Consider the following 7,874-nt stretch of genomic DNA (forward strand, 5'->3'; position numbering starts at 1 on the left):
CTTTTGTAGGTTGAATTCTATTCTGCCCTTTACTCTCTTCTTCTAAAGTAATTATGCTTTCATGTTATAGAAAGCATCCTGCTGCTGACAAGTGGCATTTGGGCACCTAAGTCAAAAGGCACTGGTCAGGAGGTGGCACACTCACTTTCACGTATGTAAAATCCCAAACCATTCACTCGGCAGGCAGTGGCTCTGACAACTCACTGCGATGTTGAAGGGGTTTATAAAGCTGGCTACGAACTTCAAACCCCCATATTTAGAAAAACTGACACTCACATAAAAAAATGCTTTCTCTAGGCTTATTAAAAAATTGAAATGTAAACCCAGAAATATGGCTCACTTTGGTGTATACATATAAAAGTACAAAGCTACAGAAAAGATCCTTCATCTCGCCCCTGGCCCTAGCATCATGAGTAGATGTTCACCCTGACAAAGCAGGTGAAAGTGGCCCACATGAAACTCTTTGGCTTTGAGCTAATTTTTTAGAGAATGCTAGGTTTCCCGGCCAAAGCCTGAGCAAACTGCAAGCGCACTGCCACCTGAACCCTGGAAATGTGAAGGCTCTTTGGGGCAGCCAGGTGTGTCAGCGGAGCTTCATTGGGAAGCATCTGAGCACCCAGTTGCGGATGCTCTCGAGGGAGCCCTCAGATTCCCTGTACACGGCCACCAGGACCTTAGAGAACACCCAGAGGAGCAGCAGTCCCAGGCTCAGGAGCTTGTACATGTAGCAGTAGTCGTAAGCATTGTCCCTGACATGGAGGCCAATGGCTCACAGGAGTCCCTGCATTCAGTTACACAGGTCCCTCAGCAGCCTGAGGGGCCAGCCCAGCGCCTTCCTAAAGAAGGAGGTGGAGATACCTGGGGGAACTGACTTCCAGGGTGCCAATGGCAGCCACGGTGCAAGAACTTTTGGTGGGAGTGTCTCGCCAAGGTGCTTCCTGCTCTTGCCATGTCGCCTCCTCCTCTCTTTGTTGCTTCAGCTCTGCCCATCTCTTCCATTGTTTGCTATTGGCTTTACAGTGAATGAAGTGAGGCTTGCAGTAAAATTTGCCTTCGTCGCAGTCAAAGGTGTAGGTGGCCAGACGCAAGGTGCTAGCGCAGGTGCTGCAGCGGAAACACTCCTGGTGGAGGAAGTGGCCCTCAGCGCTCAGCCGCTTCATCACGTACACACACTTCTTGCAGAAGTAACACATGTCACTGCCTCCCAGGTTCAGGGGATATGACTTTCACATCGATTCCAGGTCTGGAGAGGTGGCCTGGGCCTTAGGTCTGTGATCATTCATGTTCAGATTGACCAGGACTTCAGCTGCAGCCCCTATTCCTCTGGACACTTTCCCTACTGTCAGCTGAGGACGCACTGTTCTCAAATGGCTGGGATGAAAATGGAACCCTGAAGGTGACTTCTCTTCCTGCTTCATGAGTGAGGGGTTCTGAGTGCTCTTCTCGAACTTGGCCAGCAGCTGATTCGCCATGGACTTGACTTTGTTCTGATTTCCACCTTCTTTACTGCTCCCACACTCTTGATTGGAGCCCAAGCTACGGCAGGAAAAGTTTGAAGGCTTGTCGAAGTTATTGAAGCCCTTCTGCCTCCGTTCGTTCATGTCGTTCTCTCCAGTTTGACCATCACTCGTGGAGTCCTCTTCCTTGGAAATGTGAGGTTGAGATAGTTATTAGAAATGGATGATTTGGCCAAGCTGAGGTCAGCATTTTCTCCATAGTTTTTGCACCAAGAATTCACGGGCCTCAGCTGGGTGCCCCGGAAGAGCTCATAGAACTTGGAGAGGTACATGACCATGCTGAGCTTGTTAGGCTCCTGGGCAGATGCCATCTCTTTGCCCGTGGTCACCGGAGGGATCCCAAACTCTCGCTCGGCCACATCAAATGCGAGCTGGTTGTTCTCCACAGCATTGTCTTCATTCAAAGAGTCAAAGTTGATGAGCTCAGGCCGGAAGCAGTGGATGATGGCACACAGGGCCAAGCCGCTGCGCCAGGATGTGGTCAGGTCAGTGATGTTGACATGCTGGTAGCCCTCTGTCTGCTGCTGGCACCAAGTTAGGAGCTTGCTGGGCCGGATATCTGACTCCCTCCTGGAGAGGCTGACAGATCTCCTCACTGAGCCCATCTCCTCACTGAGCCCAGTCTCTCGAGAGGGTAGCAGTCCAGCTCCTTAGTGATGTACAAATGCTTCACCTGATGGGGTCGGACACAGTGTGAGTTGAGGTTTGGGTACCGCGTCCCTGGGTCCAATGTGTACTGCTCAAAGTTCTTGTTGATGTTCTCTGGGGCTGTCTGAGGCAAGAGCCGGTAGACACTTTCCCTTTCAGTCAGCAGCTCCAGGGGAGGGGTGCCCTGGTTCTAGTTCTTCACCATCCATGCTGTGTCAAAGGCTGCCAGGAAGACACAGGCACAGCCTGTACCCATGGGCCAAAATGGCTTAAGCAAGCTGTCACCCACGAGGGCCACAAGCAGCTGGTGTGCCTGCCGCTCCCGCACCAGGGCTGCATTCTCTGAGGCATACATGGAGGTGAAGTCAAACATGGCCATGTCAGGCTGCCCATAGTGGTCCATGGCAAAGTCTAAGGATGGCAGCTGGTAGTTGCTGGCAAAGTCTGCAGCTTCCTGGGCATAGGAGAGCAGGTTGTCTTGGTTCACGTTCTCCACACACAGCAGCATCTCTGTGTCGATGTAGTCATTAATGATGACACCTTTGTCCAGCAGGCTCTGCTTCTTGGCTGTCATGGCAAAATAGTGGGTGCAGTCCTTGTAGTAAACAATGTTCTCAAGATCTATGCCTGTTTCTTCTTTAAGGTCCTGAAAAAATTTCTGATTGAAGATGAAAGCCACACCGCTAATCTCTTCCACCTTGGCCTCCGCTGTGCTGTTTCTGTTTATGACGTTGGCGGTGATGGCAATCGCCAGCTTCCCACGGAATTCTTTTCTTCTGAACCCTTCCAGGGTGTTCCTGCGGCCTGGAACCAATGATGACGTCAAACTCAAACTCTGACAGAGAGTGGTCTGCAGGGAGAAATTCTGCCCGCCAGCCAATTTTTTTATTTTCTTGATCTTCAGGAGGCTCTAGAACCTTCACAAACTCCACATTCACATGGATTTCAACTCCCACCATCAGGGCCACCTTGAATAGAATGAGCTGTAGTTGGCGAATACTGATATGGTCGATGGAGCCAGCACAGAACTTCCCATAGAACTTCTTGGCTCCCAGGCCCCGAAGGTCGTGGATGGTGAAAGGCCAGAGGTGCAGCACGTTGTTACTGGAGAAGGTGTCCCTCTTCTCCACCACGACCACTTTGACTCCCAGGTAGGCAAGTTCAATGGTGGTGCGCAAGCCACAGGGTCCTCCCCCAACGATGAGACACCTGGTGTTCGTGCACGACTTCCCTCGATTATACTCTTTGTGGGAACCACGCTTATCCAGTTTATACCACAGGGCTTTGGCTTTCCAGGTGGTCACCTTAGACTTGAGCTTGGAATAAGTTTCTGTGGTCCAGAGGGTCTAGGTCCAGCTGCCGTGTGAGGATGTCGAAGGCCTGGAGGGTACCTTTGCACGTGGACGCCTGGACAAAGTTCTCAAAAACCTGCCCTGCCTGGGCCTGCTTCTCGTCCTCGTTCTCCCCCATGGTTTAGGAGTCGTGTGCACCAGTGGTGTGGCAAGGACAGAGGCGAACAGCATGAAGTACGTGGAGAAACGTCACACTCACTAGATTCTCAGGCATCACAGTGGCTAAAGTCTTCTCCTTCCGGGATGAGAAACACACTGGTTGCCATGTTACGAAAGGTGCGGGCGCCAGGCCCCAGGTTAGCGCCTGCCTCCGCCCTGGCCGCGGGCGCTGCGATCCGGCCCCGTGGGCCGCTGAAGAAGCTGGGAGCGAGCGAGGCAGTCCCGCGCAGACTTAGCCAGCCGAGCACCTGGGGTTCTGCATCTCTGCATTTTTTTTTTTTTGAGCTCCGCCTCCTGGGTTCAAGCAATTCTCCTGCCTCAGCCTCCCGAGTAGCTGGGATTACAGGCACACGCCACCATGCCCAGCTAATTTTTGTATTTTTAGTAGAGACGGGGTTTCACCATGTTGACCAGGATGGTCTCGATCTCTTGACCTCGTGATCCACCCGCCTCGGCCTCCCAAAGTGCTGGGATCATAGGCTTGAGCCACCGCGCCCAACCTGCATTTTTTTTTTTTTTTTCCTGAGACCTCTGTTGCTCAGGCTGGAGTGCAGTTGTGCCATCTCGGCTTACTGCAACCTTCGTCTCCTGGGTTCAAGTGATTCTCTTGCCTCAGCCTCCCAAGTAGCTGTGACTACAGGCATGTGCCACCATGCCCAGCTAATTTTTGTATTTTTAGTAGAGGCGGTTTTCACTACCTTTGACCAGGCTGGTCTTGAATTCCTGACCTCAAGTGATCCACCTGTCTTGGCTTCCTGAAATGCTGGTATTACAGGTATAAGCCACTGCACCTAGCCTCCTTCTTCTCTTGAGTTTTTAAAATAATATTTGGCAGCTGAAGCAAATCAATGTTACCTTGAGTCTGCTAGATAACAATGAGCATCAGTGTCAGGCATGCCCTGTAACTGAGGTTTCAAGATAAATGAAATAGTTTATATGTGTAAAATGTTTAGAACAGGCCAGGCACAGTGGCTCACACCTGTAATCCCGGTACTTTGGGAGGCCAAGGCAGGCGGATCACTTGAGCTCAGGAGTTCAAGATTAGCCTGGCCAACGTGGTGAAACCCTGTCTCTACTAAAAATACAAAAATTAGCTGGCTGTGGTGGCAGGCACCTGTAATTCCAGCTACTTGGGAGGCTGAGGCAGGAGAATCGCTTGAGTCCTGGAGACCGAGGTTGCAATGAGCTGAGATCATGTCACTGCACTCTAGCCTGGGAGATAGAGCAAGACTCAGTCTCAAAAAAATAAATACTTAAAACAGCACCTGACACATAAAACAATAAATAAGATATCTACATGCAATAAATGTAAAAAGACAAAAAAAAGTCAAGAGAGGGCCACCCACTAGCAAATAAGGCACTGAAACCTTCTTTCTTCTCTCCTAAATGTGGGCACAAAGCAAGTGCAGGCAGAAATCCATCTAGCTTTTCCATTTGAGTCCCATACTGAACTATCTGTTCTTAGTGTACCAGGACTGAGGTGACCATAGAAACTATTTTAGTGTGCTTAGGCTGCCTTAACAAAATACCATGCATTAGGTGGTTTAAACAAAAGAAATTTATTGTTTTCCCAGCTCTGGAGTCTGGAAGTTGAAGATCAAGACACAGCTGGTTGGGTTCCTGGTGAGGGCTGTCTTCCTGGCTTGCAGTGGACACCTTCTCATCATGTGGTGACATGGCCTTTCCTTGGTGCATGGGAGAGGGAGTGAGCAATCTCTCTCTTCCGCTTCCTCTTCTTATAAAGCCATCAATCCTGTCATATTGGAACTCCACCCTTATGACATCATTTAATTACCTCCTAAAGCCCCAACTCCAATACAGTCCCATAGTAGGTTAGGTGGTCAGCATATGGATTGGGTAGGGAGAGGGCACAATTTAGTCCATAGGGTAAATGTCTGGGGGGAGATGAGTTCTTCTCAGTCTTTATCCCCCACGGGCTTTCAGGTTGCCAGCTCCATCAGAACGCTAAAATCTGTTCTCAGAGAAAAGTCCTTCCCTTAATTTTCCATCCTGAATATACACTTTTCCCTGGGCCCTGAGCCACAGAGCCTAGAACATAAGAAACAGGTTCTGCTCTTACTGCTCTTATCCAACTTCTTTCATCTGACTATTTCAAAATATCCTCACAGCTCTAATTAGGTAATGAATTAATCAACAAAGTCACTGGTTAATTGGCTTTCATTTTTGGAAGTACTTCCAGAAATGTCAGGAGAAATGACATTTTTCAGAGTTTAAAAATGCATTGCTTAGCCTGAAATGAAAAGGTTTCCTGCTAGAGTAGATCAGAGTGAATCGCGGGGAGGTGGAGGGGGCAGGATGACTTCTCTCTTTCCGTGGCAGTCTGCTACAGGCTGGAGCGTGCACCCTCTGCTCTCTCCTCTGATTCTGTTTCAGCGGGCTAGAAGAGAAAGACTGCATTTGAAGTCAGAAGACCAAGCCTCCAATCTCTGACCATAACCCAGCTCTGTCACTAACCAGCCACCTGACCTTAGACATCAATTCCCCAAGCCGTGCCTATAAAGTGGATATTAATCTACCCCATCTAGCCTTTGGAAAAGAATTAAATGATTATGTATGTAATCTATAACATGGATATAAATTGACACAGTCTAACTTTTTACAGGAATTAAATGATTATATATATACAAAAGAACTTTGTATATAATTACCCAGTCCTTTTCACAGTACAGGCACCCAACCCAGGCTGGGGTAGAGAAGTTGGGGCAAGGCTTCAAGGAAGAACTAATAACTGAGTTCAATCATGAAGTATGTGGAAAGGAAAGCAGGGACATTCTGGGCCAAGAGAGCAGCATGACAACTGTGAGAGAGGGCCTGGCACATCTGACCAAGCACCTGATGTTTGCATATAGCTAGGCTTAAAAATTAAGGGGAATGGGGAAGGAGGAAGGATGCTAGAGAGAGAGGGTGAAACACTTTGCATGCCATCCTAGGGAGTGTGGACTTTTCACAGGTGTGGGAAACAGTGAAAGCATTTAGAGAGGAAATGCCATCAGATTTGTAGTTAGAAAGCTCACTTGGAGGACAGCAGTACAGCAGACGGATTGGAAGCAGTCTAGACTAAACAGAGAGGTCACGGAGGAAGCAAGTGCAGTAACCTTGTTGAGGATCTAGGGCAACCGTAACAGAAGTGGAGAAGAAGAGTTAATTAGTTCATTAATCCAAGTGGTTCTGAGGAGGTGGAATCCATACGACACATGGCTGGTAAGCATGGAGGCAAAGGAAAAGCTCAAAATGGACTCCCCAGTTTCTGGTTTGGGCTAACAGATAAATGGTGGTGGTTACATTCATTTGGCTAGAACAGTTAGGTGGAAAAAGACTAAATCGAGTTTTAGAATGTTAAGTCTGTGGGATAAGAAGTAGAAGTGTCTAATGACTGTTAAATATAGGGTTCTGGAGCACAGGAGGGAGATCTGAAATGGATAAATGGAAGACAGTATGTTTTAGAATCACATTATTCACTTATAGCTAATATGAAAGATACTCTATATCTTTTTCAAACTCTGCACTCATTTTCACAGATTTTTTAAAAGAAATTAAACTGGAATTCCAATATCTAAAATACATTTTAAAAGGTCTTTGGATGGTTTAAATCTTCATCTTGCATGGACCATGGTTTTAAAGCCCTCTGACTCATAATAATCTGAGAATACTGCTGCCTCACTATGCTTTTCCAGGATAGAGAAGCCTCAGTAACGTGGTCAGTGTCATATAACTTTTGGTCAGGAATTGCCCTCTATATCCAATGTAAATTTCTTTTGTCTACTTAAGCCCATTGTTTTAGGTTCTGGTCTTCATTGGAAACAGATTAATTGCTTATTGTCAGCTTACACAATAATAGTTACAATTTTAAACCTGTGATTTGACTATTACAAACATATGGATGAAAAATTTTAAATGCAGTTGTCCAGATGTTTCCAAATTTCAACTGATAACATTGACACTATTTATGATCATGCCCCTAGGATAGGGACTAAAAAAATAGTTAAAATTGCCCTGAAGGCCCTTCGTGGTCTGAGCCTGGCCTACCTCTTCAACCTCATTGCACAGCCTTCTCCCTCTTGCTTACTCTACTGCCACAGTGGGCTTCTTTTTATTTCTGGGTGGCACTGGCCCTTATTTTCACTGTTTTTTTTGAGACGGAGTTTTGCTCTTGTTACCCAGGCTGGAGTGCAATGGC

At 47.6% G+C, this 7,874-nt stretch overlaps 1 long non-coding RNA gene and 1 pseudogene across 1 annotated transcript; one reads left to right on the plus strand and one right to left on the minus strand.

The window, feature by feature from the left end:
* Positions 1–434: 434 nt before the first annotated feature.
* On the minus strand, positions 435–3,673 carry LOC100400326 (F-actin-monooxygenase MICAL2 pseudogene; annotated as a pseudogene).
* Positions 3,674–4,322: 649 nt separating this feature from the next.
* LOC144581422 (uncharacterized) lies at positions 4,323–6,207 on the plus strand. Its single transcript, XR_013532228.1, has 3 exons — positions 4,323–4,451; positions 5,251–5,299; positions 6,071–6,207. It is a non-coding gene; the product is annotated as an uncharacterized LOC144581422 (long non-coding RNA).
* The last annotated feature ends 1,667 nt before the right edge of the window (positions 6,208–7,874 follow it).

Source organism: Callithrix jacchus, chromosome 1 (assembly GCF_049354715.1).
Source record: "Callithrix jacchus isolate 240 chromosome 1, calJac240_pri, whole genome shotgun sequence".
NCBI classification, from domain to species: domain Eukaryota; kingdom Metazoa; phylum Chordata; class Mammalia; order Primates; family Cebidae; genus Callithrix; species Callithrix jacchus.